This window comes from Monodelphis domestica, chromosome 1 (assembly GCF_027887165.1).
Source record: "Monodelphis domestica isolate mMonDom1 chromosome 1, mMonDom1.pri, whole genome shotgun sequence".
In the NCBI taxonomy this organism is placed as follows: Eukaryota; Metazoa; Chordata; class Mammalia; order Didelphimorphia; family Didelphidae; genus Monodelphis; species Monodelphis domestica.
This window is the reverse complement of record NC_077227.1, coordinates 313,996,310-314,020,990: the sequence shown is the minus strand read 5'-3', so window position 1 is coordinate 314,020,990 and position 24,681 is coordinate 313,996,310. Positions and strand designations below refer to the sequence as shown.

The window sequence follows — 24,681 nt, the reverse complement described above, 5'->3', positions numbered from 1 at the left end:
CATTTTTGGCCCCCCAAACCACCTTTTGATTTTAAAGAAAAAAAATTGATAGTAGACTGAAGCTATGAACTGACTCCTCCTCCTAGGCTTAGATAGGGAGGAAACAACTTCTTCATTTATCTGTAAACAAGTTTCTTGGGTGATGAAGTAATTAAATAAGCTAGGCAGAGCCATGTGGAAAAACACAAGCTGTATGGCTTTTTTTAATACCAAGCGGTCATTCATGATATCTGGAACACCTACTTCTTGTCCTAATTGAGGTCTGAGTTCTCCCATTAGAGATGCTGGGAAAAGGGGCATCACAAAGCATGAATTGACTGAGGGGATAGGAAGTTGATCTTTATTTTGAATCCAGGGATTCAAGGGCATGGGGTCTGGTTTGGGACTGGCTCAGCTTGCTCTAGGAGGAGGCAGTCAGGCACTCTGCTCCTGCTTTTCTTTTTCTCTTTCACTGGCCCACTTTTTACTATTTAATAAATAATTATAAACTTAAGATACGGTCTCCAGAAAACTTTAATTGTAACAATTTATTTAAATGGAAACCTTCCTTTGAGGTTACTGACTAAGCAAGATCATGATCCTCAGGGTTAAGCCCTTGAAAAATATTTTCCTTCCTGTTGCAGAGAAAAACTATAGTGTTTTAGTGGCAAGAGCCCTAAATTTGGAATTAGAGGATTTGGTTTACAATTCTGGTTATTGTACTTTCACCTCTTTGTCTTATTTAAATTTCTAGCAATCTCCAAACAAAAACTTTCTTCCTTTAATCTTTCTTATATTCCACAGTCTAAGAGGAAGAGGGTGAGGGATAATGAATGGAGGAATTTCTTTAATTTTATTTTACACTATCCAATAGATTATGTGTATGGTTATAACAAATATGGAAGTTTATATTATGAGAGATCTCAAAATTGGGATAAGGACTTGAGAGCAGAAAGGAGAGGTAGCAATGCAGTAATTTTGGAATATATACTGAATCATCCCCTAGAATTCAGAACCTGGACCAGTGGGGGCTTTCTTCTCATCTAGTTCTTTCAAGGACAAGACCTAAAGGGTTTGAACAACTCACAGAGACATCCTCCACTGGTTAATTAATGTGTGTGATACCCTATAGACTTATAGAAAGTGAAAGAAGTCTGGTATGGACTGGTTTCTCCTATAGCATTTCAAAAGAAAAATCTTCCAAAGTCACACTTACCCTGCACCTGTACATCACTTCTATTTTGCACAGACAAATAGGCAGTAAACTGGATGCAGATTAGACTAGGAAAGCTGGGCTAGATTGCCATTAGGAAATTACAAAATTTCCTTATATTTCTTTCTGAATCAAAGGCTTGCCTTTTGAATACTGATATTCTTCTGATGTTTTCATATGGTTGTATTGACTGGAACACTAGTCTACATAGAATTGGAGACTCTCCCCAAAAACCTCTGTTTGACATTGGAAGTCCATCAAAACCTAGCTTTAGTTTGTCTTCCTTTCCTTGTACAGGATTATAACTTCCCATGATTGTCCTTTCCCAAAAGAATACTACCTTAGAATGGAAAAGTGCAATTCAGAAAAAAATAAGCAAACAGAAAACAAAACCAAAAACAAACCCTAGCACATGGGTCATCTCTGAAAATGTAAGCTTCATTCTGAACTTGTCCATCTATTACTTATGGACCAAGTGGTAGGGACATGATTCACCATCAAGTCTTATAAAGTCATAATTTGTTACTGCATTTTTATGAGTTCTGATGTACATTTTTCTCTTGGTTCTGCTTAGGACACTGGATATCAATTTATGTATGTGTAAAAGGGCTTACCCTGGGCATGCCCAGATTATCTAAGGTGAAGGCACTGGAGTATTCCCTACTGTCTTTAAAACTGGCCATCCTAAGGGGACAGCTAAGCAGCTCAGTGAATAGAGAGCCGGGCCTAGAGACCAGGGGTCCTGGGTTCAAATTTGACCTCAGACACTTCTTAGTTGGGTAGCCCTGGCTAAGCCATTTAATCCCCATTGCCTAGCCCTTACTCCTCTTCTGTCTTGGAATCTTGGCTCTTTTGTTCTATATAGTTTGTTCTTCTCAGTTTCAGGTGGTAGAAATTAGACAATAGGGTTTCTGAGCCCAGGTTACAGTCAGGTTACCTGGGACTTAAGCCTGGGTAATCACTAATAGTAATAGTCAGCATTTATTAAACATAATCTATTATGTACCAGATATTTGTAAAATCATCTAACAGTTCCTGGAACATAGGAGGCATCATACAAAATGTTAGCTATTATTATTATCATTAATATAAAGCACTATATAAATATTTCATTTGAGCCTCATAACCACCCTGGGAGGTAGGTATGATTATTACCTCCATTTTACAGATGAGGAAACTGAGGCCAAGAGGGGTGAAGTGACTTGCCCAAAGTCAAGAATCTAGTGTGACTGAATTTGAACTCAGGTCTTCCTAACATCAGGTCTAGTGCTTTATCCACTGCATCATCTGGCTGCCTGTAGCAAACCCCTAAACTCTATACTGGACCAGGGGAGTCTCACACCAGGGCATAGACACATTTTCTGGCTGTCAAAACCATCAGACATAGCACAGGCCGCACCAGCTTTCAAACGGCGCTTCCGGCTCCCCCAGCCCTCGGGAGACTACGCACTGCGCGCCCCGTAATTCCTCAAGTACTTTCTGGAGTCCATGCGCACCTGGCGCGATAAATCTACACACTAAAAGCAACTCGGAGTCCTCGGAGCCTGCGCTAAGCGTTCCAAAATTTACTCCTACGTCTGCGCCTGCGCCAGGTGTTCCCCCATGCGCCTGCGCACCGCAGGAAGCTCCAGTGTCAGGCTCCTCCTCCTCACTCTTTCGCTTTCACTTTCCCAACAGCAAGGGGATCTTCCAGTTGCTTAAGAATTAGATGGAAAATGAAAGGGGAGGCTTTCCCCTTTTCCCCAACTGCTGGAACCCGGACTCTAATATCTGCACCTGGCCGAGTCTTGTGAGGTAGCTCTGAGAGCACTTTGATTCTAGGTGGGAGTTGAAGGGTGGGGGAGTGGTCTTGGAGTAGGGAGGAGGAGTGGGGGAGATGCTGGGGGGGGGGGTGCAGGATGGGAGAGTGAGTTGAGGAAGAGGGAAACGTGACTTTGCTGGAGGGAGTTTCTAGAGGGGAGGGCAAGGACTTGGGTGAAGGTGGGGAATGTGTAGGATCTTGGACAAAAGAGGCTTTGGGAGAGGAAACTTTCCCTCGCCCCCCAAAAGGAGTTTGCCCGAGGGCCCTGGAGCAGAAGTGGTGATATCAATGTCTAGGATTTAATTAGGCAGATTCTGTTCTGTCTGGATTCTTTTGCCTCTGGATTGGTGATCTGACTTAGACTTTCAGTGCCACTCTTTGCTTTGTGAGGTAGACTGACCCTTTAAGAGAAACTGATTCACTTTAATATCAGTGACCCTAAGTTGGGGGCGGGGATGGTTCATTTAGTAACTTCTTTGTCTGAATTTTTAAAATTACAATTTGGTCCCCACTCCATCCCTGGGTTTACGCAACCTAAAAAGCACAAGATGAAGAGTTTGATTTCTTACTGTTAGTGAAATGGATTTTTTCATTACTGATTTTTTGAGTTATCTCATTCCTTTTCCTGCCTCTGCCATCACGAAGTACATGGTCTGGTAACATTTCTTACCCTTTCATAGTAAAAGAATGAAGGAACTGAAGGTGCAACTAAAGTTCTCTCTTTTCCAGTTTTTCTTCCCTTTTTAATTCCTTGAATATGAATGCTGATAATGAAACTTGTAATAAAGGCTTTACTTGGTGTGCAGGTATTTATATTGGAAATGGGATACAGTATTTCAATGATTCCTTTATAGGAGTGAATGCTGCTTTTTTTAAGGCACGGATTTCTTACTTAGATCGATAGGAGAGAAAAGAAAGGAAGTTTGATACAGTTTTCTGTTGAGTGATTAAGTGGAACCTTGCCTTCATGGGGAAAAAACTGAAATTTATTCATTATTTAGAACTGACTGCTTATGCTCCTCTATTTCAGCCATATGTAGAACCTGGGGAGATAGTAGATTGGGAAGAATGTACTATCCTATTTGGACCATTTCTAGACAAGCTGTTGATATAAAAGATCCCTTTCACAGAGTCTTCCTTTTGCTGACCCCCTGGAATTCTCTTTTGGGGTTTCTTCATGCATAATTATTCTTTGCTGAGATTATTAGGTTCCTAACCATATGTCTTAAAAAATACTTCTAGAGCTTAGGTGTTTATGGCATTTAAAATTTATTTAATTTTTAACAAAACTTTTTCTTTCAGTTCCTTAATAAATGAAGTGTTCAAATGCATGGTCTATGGCATTTCTTCACACATGATACTAATTTCTGACCTCCATGCTTTTAAGTTGGCTTGACCCCCTTAAATGGTTTTCCTCTTTACCTCTTCTTCATGGTAGCCCTGGTTTTCTTTTGTGTTTAGCTCAAGTGCCATTTTCTGCATGAGGTCTTTCCTTATCTTCCTATATATTCATATCTTTTCTCCTAAGGTTACTTTTGTATATGTTTTGTATATATCTATATATTTACATGTTGCCTTTCATGTTATAAGTTTCTTAAAGTCGGGAAATGGTTCATTTTTGTTTTTCTGTCCCAATATCTTGTACATAGTAGGTGCTTAATAAGTGTTTACTTTCCTGAGAAGAAGTAGTTGAAGTAAAAGCTGACTCTGGTAAAGAAGGTGCCAATCCGTCTCCTCTCAACTGCTCTAGCAGATAAGCCTCCATTATTCTACCTCTCCTTGCCCCTGATCAGTTTTCAGTCTCTCCCAATCTACTGATTCCTTCCCTAAATCCCTGATCCCCAAAGACACATTTAACGAATTAGATCTTTTCTTAGTGCTTATTCTTCTCTACAATCTGCTGCATTTGTCAGTGTTGATCACCCTCTCTTCTTGAATACTGTCAATCAGAAAACATTTATTGAGCCCTTACTATGTGCCAGGAAATGTGCTAAGTGTTGGGAATACAAATTTAAACAGAAAACCAATCTTGGCCCTCAAAAGCTTACATTCTAATGAGGGAAAGCCAACACATAAGACAGAGGTTTCTGGATCATGGTATAGAAAGTCCAGAAGAGTCAGTGGATTATGGAGAAGAATGAATACTCCTTTCTGGATCTCCTATATCCTTCCCTTCTTCCCTCCCTCCCTTTGACTCATCAGTCATAGTCATCTTCATCAAGTGCCCCAACTGCTAGTGTTCCCCTAGTCCCTCTCTTGGGCTTCCTTGTTCTTCCTCTATACTCTCACTATGACATCATCAACTTTCATGAGCTTAATTATCATCTCTAAGCAGCTGATTCATAGATAGATGTTTCCAGCCCCAGGCTTCACCACTAACTTCAGTCACTTATTACCATTTGCCTCTTAGACATTTCAAATTGGAGTTATCAGAGGCATCCCAAACTTATCTAAAACAGAACTCCAAAATCTTTGCTTCCATTCCTTTTCCAGACCTGCCAATTTCTTGGAAAGGTACCACTAGCCTTCTACTTTCCCAAGCTTGCAATCTAAATCTGTGGCTTTTTCTCATCACAAATCTGGTCAGCTGCCAAATTTTGCTATTTTGACTCCTATAACATCTCCAATCCCTTCTTTCTGCTCATTCAGTTCAGGTACTTCTTGTTTTTTTTCCTAGGTAATTACAATGGCGTCTTCCCACTCCTGTCCAGCTTCTGTACTATTGCCTGCCAAAGTGATTTTCCTAAGTGCAAATCTGACCACGTCATCTCTTAATAAGCTCCAGTGATTCTTTAATGCGTCTAGGATAAAATTTAAATTCCTTTGTCTAGCTTTTAAAGCCCTTCACAATCTGGCCCCATCCTATCTTTCTAGACTCATTTAATATTAATTGCTTCTTTTCCTGTGCTTTGTGATTCATCCAAACTGATCTCTCTCTGATCCTCATCTCACATCTTTTTGCCTTTTCCATTGGTTGTCCCTGTGCCTGAAATATTTTTATTCCTTTTTCTCTGAATCATGGTATTCCTTGATTGTATCAATCATGTATCAATCAACTGAAGCAACACCTTTGTGAAGCATTTCTTGATCCTGTCTTTCACGAGAGCCTCCTTCCCAAATTATCTTATACTTTAAAAAATATCCCCAATATTCATTACAGAGCCTGGCACCTAGGATATGTTTAATGAATTAATGTTTGTTAATTAATTAGGATCCTTTACTTTGTGTCCCTTATGTGATTCTGGGTCCCCTATTTATCCCTTGTTTTATATCTCTTCTACTTTTATGGAAAGGCGTACTAGGTCATTGATGGATTAGGAGGTAGAGAATACAGAAAAGAGAACTCTAAATATCACTTTCTGAGAAAGCAATTGTAACATTTTTGGTTGTGGTAAGGATGTGTGATTTCAATAATGTTGGATACCCCCAGGTAAGGAAACTACTAACAGTGCAGAGCTGCAACTGTTGCACAGTTTTTTCAGGGTCTTGTCAAGAAGGAAGTAGTTGCCCAAGGTTCTGAAAGTGGAAGATGGTAGTAGCTGCCAGAGGTGCAAAAGGGCTATAAAAGCTAGACAGAGGAATTTAAATTTTATCCTAGAAGCATTAAAGAATCACTGGATCTTATTAAGAGGTCCCACCTCTTTACTTCCTGTCCCGAGCTTGGTGGTGGTTAGGTGGGTGTTTGAACTGGCTAATCAACCATGGGCATGTGGCCTTTATTTTGTATCTTCTTTATTCCTTGATTTCTAATGATTATTTAATAAATCTCTTAAAATATAATATTTTTATTATTAGAGATTTAATTTTTACAACTCTCCCTCCATATGAAGACTAATAAATTGAAAATTGCCTGGAAGTACACAACAGAATGAATCACAATTAGTATACTTGGATCTAGCCTTCAGGTAGACACTAGGGACAGCACCTTGGTTTGAGACTGGTAACTTGTGCCAACATTAATACTTTTTTTTTTGAGTTGTTTTTTACCTGCAGGTGGCACCATCTCCTATATTTATCTGCTCCTCCAAGGCAAGAAATGGTGCCCATTATCTTTTTGAGGATACCTGCTTTGTTGTTTCTATGTAATTTGAGAATTTGTCCAGTTTTCTTCCAATTATTTTAGAGTAGGAGTTAATGCAAAGAAAGGATGTTCATATTTTTAGGAATTATTGGTTTTCTAGATTTTCTCCATGATATAGATGAATCCAAAAGATATTACAGGGTAGGGTGGTGCTGCACATGTTAGTTTCCCCTTCTTCCCTCCATCTTGGGCTTGCCTTGGTCACCATCAAGAATGGACTTTGTATACAGTGTAATTTATCCATTCAGTAAATGTGAGCTTAACACTGCTAGGAAGCAAAAAGGACTACTGCCTCTACTGAGTATAAGATTAATATCAAATATATTCCTATTGAAATTCCTTGAGTGTTAATTGAATTTGAATCTTATTTTTAGTGACCTTAAGGCACAATCATAGTAAAAGATGATATAATCATTTTATCTACTCCCTGAATCTGTTCTAAGGCTATAGTAAATGAAAGGCACTCAACAATTGTAGTTTTATGTTAGTTTTACTGTAAGGATACATTGGATCAGGAGATAATTATGTTAGCAAAGAAGCCATTATAGGCTTCTTTACTCCCTTCTTTAGGGATATGTATAGTGGACTGTGTCAACTTGAAGGTTGCTTGGTGTTGGCTTAGAACAATAACTGGGAGTTGGGTGATCCACTGGCCTTCTACTTAATGGAAATTTTTATTCTAAATTGCAAAGAAAGGACTGAAATTTTCTAGCAAGTGGTATGAGTATGAGAGCATTTCTGTCTAGTCACAGTTACCAATTTGATACAGATGGCATCCAAAACATTATAATAACATAATAAAAATAATAGAATTAACTGTTGACAATTATAATAGTTTGGAGGTAATTTATTGTCTTGGATAGAGTGCTAGGCTTATCCTTCCCTTAGGTTGTAACTTGCTGGTTAAAGGAGTTTCCCACCCTGGGAGTACTCCGTGCTTAAAGAAATCCAGGTCCTTGTATATTCCTGTTATTTTAACAGTAATGCCTGATAAAATATTTCATGGTTTACAAAGCATTTCATATTCGTGACTGTATTTTGGAGAGCCTATCAGAAGAACTGTAGAAATCCCAACTCTGACACCAATCCTATGATTGTGAGCAAGTCACTTAACCTTTCAGAGTCCTAGGCAGCTTCTTAAGATTGATCATTCTGCACTGGTGAAATATAGTCCTCACATATAAGATAACATATTGACCCTCACAAGATCTCTGACAAGAAGTCTGGGCAGGTATTAAGAGAAGCGATGTACCATTGTGATCTTGGACTCAGAAGGATCTGGATTTGAATTCTGCTTCTCATACTTATTATGTAACTGTTAGGTAGATATATAACTCCTCTTACCCTCAGCTTCCTCATTTGTAAAATGTAAAATTTGTAAAATGTAAAATCCTAATCATTCACCTCTTAGGTTGTTCAAATGAGATATATCAAATGCCTTGCAGACTTCAAAGCCATATGTGTCCATCAGATTTTCAAGCAGGCATTTATCAAGTATTTATTATTATATGACAAGCACTGTGCTAGATTCTAGGGATACAAATACAAAAACAAAGAAAAGAGCCATACTGTCAAGGAGTTTATGTCTAATGAGATAGATAATGGGTAGGTAGATACAAATATACACAAAATAAAAAAGTAGGGAAAGAGGATACTAACAATTGAGAGAATCAGGAAAAACTATGAAAAGAAGATAGTTTTGAGCTTCATCTTCAAGGAAGAGAGCACATTTCAGGCACAGAGATCAATATAAAGAAAAAGACATATAAGATGTAGTATATAAAGAAAAGAGAGAAGGCATTTTGTATAGATTGTAGGAATGGGACTGAAATGTAATGAGGCTCGAAGGGTTGGATGGGATCAGTTAGTGAACAGTTTTAAAAGTCAAAAAGAAGAGTTTATATTTTATTTTTTTAAATGAAAAAAGTTTTGGTTTTGTTTTTTCAAAAGAAGATCTGTCTTCACGCCATCTTTACTCCACAATGAGATAGCAAGAGAAACAAAACCTCTGTTACAAACATATATAGTCAGGCAAAACAGATTCTGGAATTGACTATTCCACCTCCCTGCCTCTGCCCATCCAAATTATGGGCTCGTTCTTCACTCTTGAGTCTCCACCTCTCTTTTAGGAGGTAGGTAGCTAGTTTCTTCATAAGTTCTCTCCTCTGTGGTGATGTTCAGATGTTCACCACTGTGAACACAGGGGCCCAGTTCACTGTCCCTCAGACCATTGGAGGGCCAGACTATAAAAAAAACTATGAACAAATCCTAAGCCTTTCCAATTTGCTTTTCTTTATGATGTTGTTATAGTAGACTTTGTTCTCTTGGTTCTGCTTACTTCATTCTGTATCAGTTCATATAATTTTCCCTTGGTTTCTCTAAAAGCATCCTCTTGATCATTTTTTACAGCATAATAGTATCCCATTGTATTCATATGCAATAACTTTTTCAGCTATTCTCCAGTTGATGCCCCCCCCCCTCAGTTTCTAATTCTTTATCACTACAAATAGAGTTGCTATAAATATTTTGGTACCTATGGGTCCTCAGCTTTTTTTAGAGTCTAGACTTGGTAATAGTTTTGTTGGGCCAAAGAGTGTGTCTTGTGTGATCCTTTCTATCTCTTGTTTGATTATGAATTTTTCTCTAATCCATAGATCTAATAGGTAATTTCTTACTTGCTCCTTTTTAATTTGTTTTTTTTTTATATCACTCTTTATGTCTAAGTTATATATTTGTTTGAAATTTATCTTGGCATATAGTGAATTAATATCTTATTCAATTGATATTTGCATTGCATGTGGTCCACAGACTGTAGTTTGGGAACCCCTGGTTTAGAGTCTATATCCCCAATCATGTCCCTATCGACGCATGTGATCAAGCAGTTGTTTTTCTTCTGTTTCTGCTCCCACAGTCTTTTCTCTGGATGTAATATCTTATTCTACAGACAATAGGGAATCACTAAGCAGAGGAGTGACATAGTTAGATTTGCATCTAGGAAAATCATTTTGGCAGGCAGCAGTGTGGAAGATGAACAGGAGTGGGGAGAGACTTGAGGTTAAGGAGAGCAATTGCAGTAGTCTAGACAAAAAGTCATAAGGGCCTGAATTTGGGTAGTGGCTGATTGTATAAGTAGAGAGAAGGGACTAGATGAAATGTTGTGGAAATAGAAATAGCATGATCTGGCAGTTGATTGGATGAATGGATGGTAAGGGAGAAGAAGAGACTGAGATTACAAGCTTGGGAGCCTGGAATACCAATGGGGTGGCTAATAAAAATTGAAAAGTTTGGGAGCAAAGATAATACATTCTCTTTTAGACAAATTGAATTTGGGGTGCCTCTGTCCAGGTTGAAATGCCCAAGAGGCAATTGGTGATATAAGGCTAAAAAACTCAATGAAGATCCTGGGATTGGATACATACATCTGTGAATTATCTATTTAGATATGTTAAATAAACTCATGAAAGCTCTCTCTCTCTGTGTCTGTTTTGTCTGTTTCTCTCTCTCACACACAGAGACAGACACACCCACACAACAGCACAGAGTCTTGGGGAACATCTACAGTTGGGAGAGGTAGGTCTGATGTCTATATTGAGTCTTCAAAGGAGATGGAAAAGGAGTAGCTAGATGAGTAGGAGAGCCAAGAAAGAATAATGTCAAGAAAACCTAGAAAGGAGAATATTTAGGAGGATGGGGTGGGGTGGGGTGGGTGTTGAATGGTATCAAATGTAGATTGTTGAGATGAATAAGAATAAGAAAAAACCCCCATTCTATTTAGAATTAAGAGGTCATTGGTAACTTTGGAGAGAGAAGTTTCAGTTGAGTATTGAGATTGAAAGCCAGATTTTTAAGGGTTGAAGAGTGGGGGAAGAGGAAGTAATTTATTACTGTCATTCTTATTCTCATTACATAGATAAGGAAACTGAAGGCTAGAGATGTTGTGGCTTTTCCAAGATGACAGTAGCAATAAGGACCATAATAGTACCTTTTTTTCTGGCTGTATGCTGGATATCTTTGTAATAGTTACACATTTTCCCCTTTTTTGCCTGGCATGGTTTTGTCTTGAGGGAGGATGCTTCCAAGATTAAGAGATTAAAAATTCAAAAGGAATTAGATTTAACCTCTTCCCAGGACAACTAGATTTTCTAGGCCATTTTTTCATTAAAAGAAAAAAGAAACTGTTGAAATTGAGGACCTATCAGAACCTCAAGGTGCTTGACATAGCTATGATTTAGATTTTTTTTTTTAGCCCTTACCTTCTTTCTAAGTATTAATTCTAAGACAGAAGAGCAGTAAGGGGTAGGCAATGGGGGTTAAGTGACTTGCGGGCAGATTTGAACCTAGGACCTCCCATCTCTAGGCCTGGCTCTCAATTCACTGAGCAGCTGGCCCCTCAAAGTAGATTTTAATGTAGGTTGTGAAAAGATTTTTTATGCCATTTCAGCAAGGTAACTCTCATGTCTATTAACCTGAGGAAGGAATGAGAGGTATTCTGCTCATGTATGGAACAGAGGAGACTGAAAAAGATTAAGCAGAATCAGCTTCCCTTTGTACTTATTAGGCTAAGTTGCTTTTCCAGGTTGTATCAAGTGACTGGGACAAGCTTGACTTATTCTGTGTGTTTGCTCTTTTGCTATCTGGGGGATGTGACATGTAGCAGCTATATGCAGCAACATTCCAGTGGCTTATATTTCACCCTGGACCTGACTCCTTGAATACTAGTGTCATTCTTTTGTTTTTTAGTAAAAGCAGGTACTATGTTGAAGGGAGAATAAGCACCTATAGAACCTTTGAAAGGATACCATCTTAAAAAACCATTTCCGGACTATTTTAAAATATCAGTTAACAATTTACAGTTAACTATGTTTTCCTTCCTGAAGTCTAGTAGGTGAGAGTGGTTCATTTGATTTATTCATAGATATTTCCTTTACCGAGTTTGACTCAGGATGATAGAGATAAGTGGCATCTTGTTGCCTTTATTAAGTTCAGGTCACCAGACCTGGACAAACTATATACTAGATCACAGAGATATGATTACAAAACTGCCATCAGTTATTTTTGAAAGATCTTGGAAGACAGAAGATATGCATTAGTGTTGAAGAACTCCCATCTCTGTTCTAATGAGCCTCAAATCTACCTTGTCTGTCCCAGGATTTCTGCTGACTTTCAGTCTTGAAACCAATTGCCTTTTATTCTTCTTGAACTGGATGTTGAGCAGACATCTTAAACTCAACATGTCCAAAAAGGAACTTTATCTTTCCCTCAACCCCGCCCCTCCTTACTTCTCTATTACTGTAGAGGGGAACACCATCCCAACCCTTTTTAATTCTAATGACTTTACTCTTAGTTTTTCCTTTTCATCCTATATATAATTTATACATTTTTGTCTTCTCTGTTGGATTGTGAGCTAGGCAATGGGCTCAAGTGATTTGCCCAGGGTCACACATCTGGGAAGTGTCTGAGGCCAGATTTGAACCTGGAATTTCCCATCTCTAGGCCTGGCTCTCGATTCACTGAGCTACCCAGCTGCCCCCTCTAGATTGCATATTAAACTATCTTTAATCTGTTTTCTTCTATGACAAACTCTAGTATGAATGGACTATTTCCCTTCAGGATTCTTAAAGCCCCACTGTTGCTTCTCTCATTGAATGAGAATCATATTCTGAATAGGTGCTCTATCCACTGTGCCACCTAGCTGCCCCTCTTCCTACTTTAAAGAATGAAATTCTAACTAGGTCAGAGTAAGATGTTCTTAGCTTTACTTCGGAAAGAGAGAGAGAGAGAGAGAGAGCTGTAGTAGATATTTTCATAGAAACTTCCTGCATGTACATTGTGAATACTTCAAGCAGAGGATTAAGAGTTGCTAAATGTAGCAAGAACCAATAATTTCACACACAAAAAAATAGAATTGTGTTTTATTTTAACAGAAACCTACTAGCTACTGATGTGGGAATGATTTTTTTTAAATGTAAGTTGTTTATGCATAGTTAGATCTTCAACTTGTTAAAGGAAACATAGAAATCAATACCAAATTAGAAAGAAGAATAAAAATGAAAAAATATAGTGTTCAATTGAAACAACTCCAACTTGGCCTTGGCCCTATTTTGGCAAGCTTTTAACATTGAAAGATGAGGAAATAGAGGAATGGACAGGAACAGACTACTGCCATTTCCTGTGGAAGTTTGTCCTGTGTAAATCAGTCATTATATTGGAGTGGTGTAGAAAGGATGTAAAACTAGTTTTATGGTAGCATACATATGTTAGAGAAATATTGTGAAAGGACAATGAATTAAATTCTGATTAGATAGAAGAAAAGGGATACAGCTGTCTTTGGAAATTCTGCAGTTCTTTCAGTGAACTTGGAGTTTCTCCCTGAAATAAAGGCTTAGCTTTTAAATAAGTATATTCTTCCAGTGATGCTTTATGACTGAGTCATGGAATATAGTCTCCAAAAAATGAAATTGTAGTTTATCCAAAGTTCAAGGGAGAGAGATGGTTGTAGTAGATTACATCTGAATACCAACAAAGAATTGCACTTGACAAGTGGTGGGGGCACTATCATAAAAGGAATGTATTACCAGAAGGGAAGGTGGGTTGGTTATATAGTAAAAGCAAGGGCTGGCCAATGGATAGTCTACATTACTTCACTGGTGTCCATATGATGTCAGGAGCACTAAAGGATAACTCTTAGCATATTCAAGAGATCCCCTGATTAATGGGGGGATATGGACAAAATTCACATAGAATGAGAAAATCTCCACATGTACCTACTTGCTGCTGAACAAAGTTGGAGAAAATCATGTAGTTATTCTGATTGAGTCTACTATAAATTTATGTTATACAACCTCAGCTGGGCCCTTACTACTGCCTGGCAAGCCTGCTCTATCTTCTTCTTCACTTGCTGTCCCACTGTCATCCCTTCTCATACCTCCCATGGCTGCCCCTCCCCTCACTCTCTCAGCTGAGAACCATAACTCATATTTTACTTAAAAAATTGAGGTCATTCACTGGGAGCTCTATCTTCTTCCATCTTCCTTATCTGATGCCTTTTGCCACTTTCTCCTCTACCTTTTAAGTGTGTTTTTTTTTTTTAAGTTGGTTCATTGCTCTGTAAGCTCATATTGAGTTTGCACTAAAAGTCTCAAATGAACTCACATAAATTGTTGCCCCATGCCTCCATAGACCTAGTACTTGAGAAATATAAAAGGAACCGTAATCTTGATGTTTTGTGGGGAGATCATTGTAGAGAAGTGGATAGAGTGAAGTCATGGAGACCTGGGAATAAATTGTGCTGTTGACAGTAGGTATATATATGACTGGTAACTGTTATAAGGAAGATAGGGTTAGAGCAAGTTTGCAGAGGCATGAACAGGGAGAGAATTCTAGAATGGGAAAGTAAGGGAGAGGCAGTTAACTAAGGTTTAGGGGGTCTTTCTCTGGTTTGACCTGTAGAGACAAGCTGCTTTTCCTTAGTAGCTGATACTACCCTGAATTCCCTTATTCTGTCTTGCTGTCTGGCTGCCCTGCTACTTTGCTGATCTGCTGCAGTTCCTGGTGATCCTGAACCATCTGGCATCTGATTGGGAATCCAGGCCTGGGTCCTTTTGGATCCAGGACCTTCCCTGGGCCCTATCAGACTTACACAGACCCTTTCCTTAAAACCAGCTAAGGAGGATTTAGTTTAGCTTAGCCAAGATCAGGGACTTGGGAATTTAGGTAGTGAGAAGAGGATTAGAATAGGGAAATCACTGAAGAAATCTCTGGGAAGAAACATTTATATTGAGGTAGGGGAGCGGGGATTAGGTAGTTGACATTAGTTTAGAGTTATCCCAAATCCCTATTTCACCTTTCCTTGTTTAATAAATCCAGCATCCAACCCTGCTATTGAGTGATCTGTGTGTGTCATCTTAGAGTCAGGCTCTGCCTACACTGGGCTCTCTGTTGGACTTCCCAAACCTGTTAGCTTCTGTTACTGGCCCAAACCTGTTCACTCTCTTAACATAACTGACTTAACCACTATAAGCCTTAGGTTCTTTAGCTGGAACATAGAGATGGTGACACCTGTAATACTTCTTAGCAGGGTTATTTTGAGGATCAGATGTAAGACACTTTTCAAAAGTTAAACCATGTAAGTGCCAGCTGTTATTATTTAACTTTATTTCAAAGTATAAGTCAGTCAGCAAGTATTCAGAGAGCTTTCATTGTGTCCACATCACAATACTACATATTCTGGGGATGGAGAAGGTTGTAGGCAAGATACAAAATAAAGACGACTACCCTTAAGTAATTATCTGGTGGGTATACAAGACAAATAATGTAAATAAAACAGATAATGCTAGAAGACAGTATGTAAACAAGTGAGAGTTTGTAGTTTAGGATATAACAGCTATAGGTATGCAAAGAAAGAAATGGTGAGTGATTCTTTCCTTGGGTCTTCAGGGAAACCTTCAGGGAGACTATTTGTGTTTAAGCTGATTCTTTAATGATGGATTGATAGGATTTGAATATAGGAGCTGCAAGGTGAAGGAGATTTTAGGGAAAAGGAAAGACATTGAATGGAGACTACAAGTGGCATTTGTTGGGGACATGGATAGAGCAGTTTTTTGTAGATTAGTATGAATAGGGTTGGATGTACAACCATTAGAAATAGTGTGCTGAAAAAAGTACTGGGCTGAGAGAGACGACTTGGTTGAGAGTCCTCTCTCTGGCAGTTGTTTGCTTAGTATGACTTTGAAAAAGTCACTTGACTTTGTGCCACATAGTATGTACATGAATGATGTGAGGAGGTTGGACTAATGATCTCTAATCTGCTATGCTCTAAATTGTGTGATTCTGTATTTCATTAAAATTAACATATACTGGCTATAAGGCATTATTCTGGGGCCTGGGAGAGACCCAACATGAAATGAATTGGGTCATTCAGTGAGCATTTATTGACTGTCTTCTTTGTGCCAGCCACTGTGCCAAGCACTGAAGATAAAAACAACTTTTAAGGAACTTACAGTCTAATGAAGAAGAAAACATTTGAGCACTTATGTACAAATGAGATACATACATGATAAATTGGAAATAATATCAAAGCAAAGGTACTTAAATTAGGGAAAACTAAGAAAGGATTTTTGCAGAAATTAGAACTTTAGCTGAGACTTAAAGGAGGGAGATGGAGATGAGGCAGGAGAGAGCTCCAGGCATTGGCAACAGCTGGAGAATATGCTATTGCTTAATTACAGCGTGTGTATGTAGAGGTGAGGGAATATGGGTGTGTGGTTAGGTATAAGAAGTCTGGAAAGTGAAGAAAGGGCTGTTTGGGAGACTTTTGAATGAGAAACAGGATTTTATATTTGTTACTGGAGGTAATAGACAACTATTGGTGTTTTGGGTGATGGGGAGGATGGCATGATGAGACTTGTCGTTTAGGAAGATCACTTTTATAGATGAGGAGAGACTTTGGGTAGGGAGACCAACCATTGGGTTGTTGTAGTAGTCTAAGATGTGAGGTTCTGAGAGTCTGTACCAGGGAGGAGGCAAAGTTTAGAAAAGTTTACGTGGCCTATAGGAGAGATGTTGTGAATATACTAAGGACAAGTTTTGGACTATGGCTAGATATGGGGAATTGGGTAAGAAAGTGTAAGAGGAGACACAAAGATGACATCAGGTTTAAAACTCAAGTGACTGGGAGTGTGGTGGTACACTTGAAAGTAATAAGGAAATTAGGGTTTTGGGGAAAAGATATTGAGCTCCTTTTTGGATATGCTGAAGGATGTCTAAAAGTTGAGCTGTAGGAACTGCAAGGCAGGAGGTTGAGAGAGAGAAGTTATGTCTGGAATATATCTGAGAATTATCTTCATAGATACAATGATTGAACAACAATGATTGAATCCATGGGAGCTGAGACTGTAAACTCCCTCTCCTTAAGGAACTTAGGAAGCACATTATAGGGTTTCAAAACTTTTTGCCTTCTTTCCACCTCCTTTTTAAAAAAATTTAATTAAAAAAAATTTTTTTGGTTACAATACTCACTTTATTTCCCTCCCTCCCATCCATCCACCCACCCTCCCCGCAGCCAAAACCCAATTTCATTGGGTATTACTTGTGTCCTTGATCAGACCCTATTCCCATGTTGTTGTTTGCATTAGGATGTTCATTTAGAGTCTACATCCCCAACCATATCCCTTTGATCCATGTATTAAAGCAGTTGTTTTTCTTCGGTGCTTTTACTCCCACAGTGTTTCCTCTAAATGTGGATAGTGGTTTTTCTTGTAGATCCCTCCAAGTTGTTCAGGATCACTGCATTGCCACTAATGGAAAAGTCCATTACATTCGATTGTACCACAGTGTATCGGTCTCTGTGTACAGTGTTTTCCTGGAGGTTGTTCCAGTCCCCATGGAATTCCTCCACTTTATTATTCCTTTGAGCACAATTGTATTCCATCATCAACATATACCACAATTTGTTCAGCCATTCCCCAATTGAAGGGCATCCTCTCATTTTCCAAATTTTGGCCACCACAAAGAGCGCAGCTATGAATATTTTTGTACATGTCTTTTTCCTTATTATCTCTTTGGGGTACAAACCCAGCAGTGCTATGGCTGGATCAAAGGGCAGATAGTCTTTTAGCGCCCTTTGAGTGTAGTTCCAAATTGCCCTCCAGAATGGTTGGATCAATTCACAACTCCACCAGCAATGCATTAATGTCCCAGCTTTGTCATACCCCCTCCAGCATTCATTACTTTCCTTTACTATCATGTTAGCCAATCTGCTAGGTGTGAGGTGATACCTCAGAGTTGTTTTGATTTTCATTTCTCTGCTTATTAGAGATTTAGAGCACTTTTTCATGTGCTTATTAATAGTTTAGATTTCTTTAACTGAAAATTGTCTATTCATGTCCCTTGCCCATTTATCAATTGGAGAATGGCTTGATTTTTTGTACAATTGGTTTAGCTCTTTATAAATTTGAGTAATTAGACCTTTGTCAGATGTTTTTGTAATGAAGATTGTTTCCCAGTTTGTTGCTTCCCTTCTAATTTTGGATGCAGTATTTTTGTTTGCAAAAACTTTTTAACTTGATGTAATCAAAATTATTGATTTTCCATTTTGTGATTTTTTTCTAGCTGTTGCTTGATTTTAAGGTCTTTCATTTCCCAAAGATCTGACAAGTATACTATTCTGTGTTTGCCTAATTTGCTTATAGTTTCCTTCTTTATATTCAGGTCATTCACCCATTCTGAGTTTATCTTGGTGTAGGGTGTGAGATGTTGATCCAAATCTAATCTCTTCCATATTGTCTTCCAATTTTCCCAGCAGTTTTTATCAAATAGTGGGTTTTGGTCCCCCAAACTGGGATCTTTGGGCTTATCATTGACTGTCTTGCTGAGGTCATTTGCCCCTAGTCTATTCCACTGCTCCTCCTTTCTGTCTCTTAGCCAGTACTAAATTGTTTTGATGACCACTGCTTTATAGTAGAGTTTAAGATCTGGGACTGCAAGTCCTCCTTCCATTTTTTTTTCAGGATTTCCCTGGATACCCTTGATCTTTTGTTATTCCAAATGAAGTTTGTTATGTTTTTTTCTAATTCATTAAAAAAGTTTTTTGGTAGTTCAATGGGCATGGCGCTAAATAAATAAATTAATTTGGGCAGGATTATCATTTTTATTATGTTAGCTCGTCCTACCCATGAGCAATCAATGTTTTTCCAATTGTTTAGATCTAGTTTTAATTGTGTGGAGAATGTTTTGTAGTTGTGTTCATATAGTTCCTGTGTTTGTCTCAGCAGATAGATTCCTAAGTATTTTATATTGTCTAGGGTGATTTTAAATGGAATTTCTCTTTTTAATTCTTGCTGCTGAAATGGGTTGGAGATATATAGAAATGCTGATGACTTATGTGGGTTTATTTTGTATCCTGTGACTTTACTAAAGTTGTTGATTATTTCTATTAGCTTTTTGGTTGATTCTCTAGGATTTTTTAAGTAAACCATCATGTCATCCACAAAGAGTGATAGCTTGGTCTCCTCATTGCCAATTTTAATACCTTCAATTTCTTTTTCTTCTCTAATTGCTATTGCTAGTTTTTCTAGTACATGTTAAATAATAGAGGTGATAATGGGCATCCTTGTTTCACTCCTGATCTTATTGGGAAGACTTCTACTTTATCCCTATTGCAGATGATATTTGCTGATGGTTTTAGATATATACTGTTTATTATTTTTAGGAAAGGCCCTTCTATTCCTATACTTTCTAGTGTTTTCAATAGGAATGGATGTTGTATTTTATCAAAGGCTTTTTCTGCATCTATTGAGATAATCATGTGGTTTTTCTCAGTTTGCCTGTTAATATGGTCAGTTATTTGGATGCTTTTCCTAATATTGAACCATCCTTGCATTCCTGGTATGAATCCCACCTGGTCATAGTGAATAACCCTTGTGGTGACTTGCTGGAGTCTTTTTGCTAGTATCCTATTTAAGATTTTTGAATCTATATTCGTTAGGGAGATTGGTCTATAGTTTTCTTTCTCTGTTTTTGACCAAAATGAATTTGGTGGAACTCCTTCTTGGCTTATTCTGTCAAATAGTTTGTATAATATTGGGATTAGTTGTTCTTTGAATGTTTGATAGAATTCATTTGTGAATCCATCCAGAGCTGGGGATTTTTTTCTTAGGGAGTTCTTTGATGGCTTGTTCAATTTCTTTTTCTGATATGGGGTTGTTTAGGTAATCTATTTCTTCCTCTGTTAGTCTAGGCAATTTATATTTTTGTAAGTATTCACCCATATCACATAGATTGCCATATTTGTTGCCATATAATTGGGAATAATAGTTTTTAATGATTGCCTTAATTACCTCTTCATTAGAGATGAGGTCTCCCTTTTCATCTTGGATACTGTCAATTTGGTTTTCTTCTTTCCTTTTTTTAAATTAGACTGACCAGTACTTTGTCTATTTTGTTTGTTTTTTCAAAGTACCAGCTTCTAGTCTTATTTATAAAATCAATAGTTCTTTGACTTTCAATTTTATTAATTTCTCCTTTGATTTTTAGAATCTCTAATTTAGTCTTATCTAAGGATTTTTAATTTGTTCACTTTCTAGTTTTTTAATTTGCATGCCCAATTCATTGACCTCTGCCCTCCCTAATTTGTTAATATATGAACTCAAGGATATAAATTTCCCCCGAGTACTGCTTTGGCGGCATCCCATAGGTTTTGAAAGGATGTCTCATCATTGTCATTTTTTTTTCAACGAAATCAGTAATTGTTTCTATGATTTGTTCTTTGACTAACTGGTTTTGGAGAATCGTATTGTTAAATTTCCAATTGATTTTTGATTTACCTCTCCATGTACCCTTACTAATTATTATTTTCATTGTCTTGTGATCTGAGAAGGTTGCATTTAGTATTTCTACTCTTTTGCACTTGTTTGCAATGTTTTTATGCCCTAATACATGGCCAATTTTCGTGAATGTACCATGTACTGCTGAAAAGAAGGTGTATTCTTTTTTGTCCCTATGCATTTTTCTCCACATATCTACTAACTCTAATTTTTCTAAGATTTCATTCACTTCTCTTACCTCTTTCTTATTTATTTTTTTATTTGATTTATCTAGTTTGGATAGAGGAAGGTTCAGGTCTCCCACTAGTATAGTTTTTCTATCTATTTCATCCTTGAGCTCCACTAGTTTCTCCTTTAGAATTTTGGATGCTATGCCATTTGATGCATACATGTTGAGTACTGATATTTCCTTATTGTCTGTACTGCCTTTTATCAGGATGTAATTACCTTCCCGATCTCTTTTAATCAGATCTATTTTTACTTTGGCTTTGTCAGATATGATTGCGACTCTTGCCTTCTTTTTATCAGTTGATGCCCAATAGATTTGACTCCATCCTCTTACTTTCACCCTATGCATATCTACCTTCCTCATGTGTGTTTCTGATAGCATATTTCCCAGCATTTTGATTTCTACTCCTAGTTTTGCCTTTTCTTCTTTCACTATTTCCTTCTATACCAATTTTTGTTTTTAATCAGTACCCCTAGTTTCCACCCTTATTTTACTTCCCTTTCTACCATCTCCCTTCTTATCTCCCCCTTATTTTCTTTCCAGTCTTTTTAAAACTGTCCCCCTACCCTTTCCTTCCCTTATACTGCTTCTCTCCCCACCAGCCTGTTTGTTGCCCTTCTACTCCCCTATAGGGCACGAATCTATTCTCTGCCCCAATTGATTGGATTGTTCTTCCCTCTTTGGGTCAATTTCAATGCATGTACATAAGAGTTGAGTATTTCCTATCTCCGACCTCTTTACCCTTCCAGTGTATTGATGTTCTCCCCCCTCCTGCCATGAGCTTCTTTATGACATATAAATTTACCCCCTTTTGTTTCTTTTCCCATTTCTTTTAGTATTAACCTCTTTTTTAAGCTCTAGTTGTATGTATATAAAAATATATATAAGCATGTATATGTATTTATGCCTACATATATCTATATACCTATTTATGTCTTGTTATTTCATCTTATACAGTTTGTCACTGTTCCCTCTAAATGTAATTGTCCTAGCTGCCCAGGTGATAACAACAGTTTTTAAGAGTTACCAATGACATCTTTTATCAAAGGGATATATATCATTTTAACTTTTTGAGTCTCTTTAAAAAAAGGTTTTTGTTTTGTTGTTGTTGTTGTTTTGTTTTGTTTTACTTTTTTCCCTGTTTTTAAATTACCTTTTAATGATTCTCTTTAGTTCTTTGCTTGGACATCACATTTTCTGTTCAGGTCTGGTCTTTTCTTTACAAATTCTTGTATTTTTTTTTTTGAATGACCATACTTTCCCCAGTAAGAATATAATCAGTTTTGCTGGGTAGTTGATTCTTGGTTGTAGACCTATTTCCCTTGCTTTCTGGAATATCATATTCATGCCTTTCGGTCCTTCAGTGTAGATACAGCCAGATCCTGTGTTATCCTCACTGTGGTTCCATGGCATCTGAATGACTTCTTCTTGGCAGCTTGTAATATTTTTTCTTTGGTCTGATAGTTCTTGAATTTGGCTTTAACATTCTTGGGTGTTGTCAGTTGGGGATTAAATACAGGAGGTGATCTGTGGATTCTTTTAATCTCCACTTTTCCCTCTTGTTCTAGAATATCAGGGCAGTTTTCTTGAATAATTTCCTATAGTATGATGTCCAGGCTTTTTCTTTTGTCATGGTCTTCTGGTAGACCAATGATTCTTAAATTGTCTCTCCTTGAATGATTTTCTAAATCTTCTGTTTTGTGAATGAGATGCTTCATATTTTCCTCAATTTTTTCATTCTTTTGGTTTTGTTTTATAGTGTCCTGCTGTCTTGTGAGGTCACTTAATTCTAGTTGTTTTATTCTGGTTCTTAACAACTGGATTTCATCCCTGACTTTTTCATCATCCTTCTCCTTCTGGTCTGATTTTCTTTGGAGGTCATCTTTCATTCTCTTTGCCTCATCTCTCATCTCCTTTGCCTCATCTTTCATCTTCTTTGCCTCATTGTCAAGCTGGTTGATTTTGACTTTCAAGACACTATTTTCTGTTTCCAGATGAGTTATCTAGTTTTTAAGTTCTTTTCCCAATTGTCTTCAGCCTCTCTTAATTGTGTTTTGAATTTCATTTTGAATTCTTCCAAAGCCGGTATCCAATTCGCTGGGATTTCTGATTTATGGTTTGCTGATCCCTCCTCTTCTGTTTCATTTGCTCTTTGTTTGTTGTCTGTATGGAAGCTGTCTATTGTAATTTTTTTTTCTTTTTCTGTTGTTTGCTCATATTTACCCCTTCTTTACTCTCTGTATTTGTCTGTGTGCTTGCTCCTTTCATTTTTTTGGTTTTGGGGTTTTCTGTCAGTCTTCACTCTTGGAACTTTGACAGAAAATCTCTCCATGCAGTCTGTGGGGGAGGGGTGTTGGAGCTTGGGTTTCGCTGCCCTATGAAGACTTTTGATGGGATTAAGTTCAGCTGGGTTGGGCTGGATGTGCTCTTAGCCAAAACCTCCTGGAAGGCTGGAGCAAGGTCTCCGCCTCTGTGACTAGGCTGCCAGCTCTGTGCTTCCTCTTCAGCTCCTTCCGCAACACCTGTGTTCAATGCTCTGAGCCTGGCACAGCCCTGCCCTCAAGGTACACCCTCCAGTCAAGCGTCTTCACCCACCCAGAGGTTCCCACTGCTGCTGGAGGCTTAGCCCTCTAGGTGTGTGTGGGGGGGTATGGCCCTGGGACCTTTCTTCTGCCTTTCCCTTAAACCCGAGTGTTCTCTAATTCCAGCTTTTGGGGGGTGTACCTTTTGGATTGAATCCAGCAGGAGGGTTCCTTGACTCTGTATTGTTGTTAGGTTTAATTTTCAGTCCCCTAGGAGCATTTAGTTTGTGATCAGTAAGGAAGGGTTTTCAGAGGTCTGAACTTTCGCTGCTTCTAAGCCGCCATCTTGACTCTGCCCATCCCACCTCCTTTTAAAAAAATGCTTATTTCTTTTCTTATTGACACTTTCCATGATTCTGAATAAAAAATAATCCCAGAGGTAGATGGGACCTCAGAAATCATCTAGTGCCATCTATACCTGAAAAGAAATCACCTGTAAATGTGACCATCCAGCCTTTGAAGACCTCTACTAAGGAGTAGCATACTACTTTCTGAAGAACAGTAATCTACTTTTGGATACTTCTGATTATTGGAAAATAAAAGACAATCAAGGGGAGGAGAGTGTTCTATAATATGCAAGCAGAAAAATACATTTAGAAAATATGGTAATTTGAGGAAGGAGAGACTAATTACAATTGAGGAGAATAGGAAAGGCTTCCTAGAGAAATTTACATTTGAGCTGAATATGAGCTGGGAATTATAAGAGGAAGGGGTATATATATTCTAGGCATTGTCTTTGCAAAAGCTTAGAGGTTGAAAATGGAGTGACTAGTTTAGAGACCACCAAATTCCATTTAGCCTGAATATAAAGTGTACAAAGATGAGTAATATACAGTAAGCCTGAAAAGGTAGGCTGGAAGACAAATAGTGAAGGGCTTTAAATACCAAACAGAGTTTATATTTTCTCAAGGCAAAAAGAAGCTTCTGAAGATTCACAAAACAAGTAGTGCTTTAGGGAAGTTGTTTTTCTTACTTCTGTGGAGAATGAATTGGAGAGAGGAAAAATTGGAAGCAGAGAAATCATTTAGGAGGTGAGAGATGACACCTGTGGAAGAGGGTGTAGATTAGAAGTGACTGGACCTAAGCCACTGAGTATTTATACAGGTAGAAGAGTCAGAGATTATTCAGAAGTGGTGTGGGTTGCCTCAGGAGGTAGTAAGCGTCTCCCAATGCATATGGCAATATGGGCGATCACTTGCTGGATATATTAATAAGAGATTCTTTTTTAATTATGGATTGGACTAGATCACCAGCGAAGCTCCTTTGAACTCATAAACTCTGGGATCCTGGGTTGGATATGACTAGAAAAACAATAGTGTCCCCAACCTTTTGTATAAGCTTAATAATCCACTATCACTTAAAATGATCACATTGCAGGATTCTGAAGTCCTTTGCTATGTTGGTCACCCTTCTTTGGACACTCAGCAAAAACTGCCAGGTTAGACCCCTGAAGTGAACACAGTGCTCCAGATGT

The 24,681-nt window shown here is 38.0% G+C and overlaps 1 long non-coding RNA gene across 3 annotated transcripts in view; it reads left to right on the top strand.

The window, feature by feature from the left end:
- The first annotated feature begins 2,806 nt into the window (after nucleotides 1–2,806).
- LOC107650651 (uncharacterized) overlaps nucleotides 2,807–24,681 on the top strand; it is a 99,897-nt gene continuing 78,022 nt past the window's right edge. For all 3 annotated transcript variants that reach the window (XR_001626359.2, XR_008915057.1, XR_008915056.1), the window contains exons 1-2: nucleotides 2,807–2,986; nucleotides 10,587–10,644. This is a non-coding gene — a long non-coding RNA (uncharacterized LOC107650651). The remainder of the gene's footprint in view (nucleotides 2,987–10,586; nucleotides 10,645–24,681) is intronic.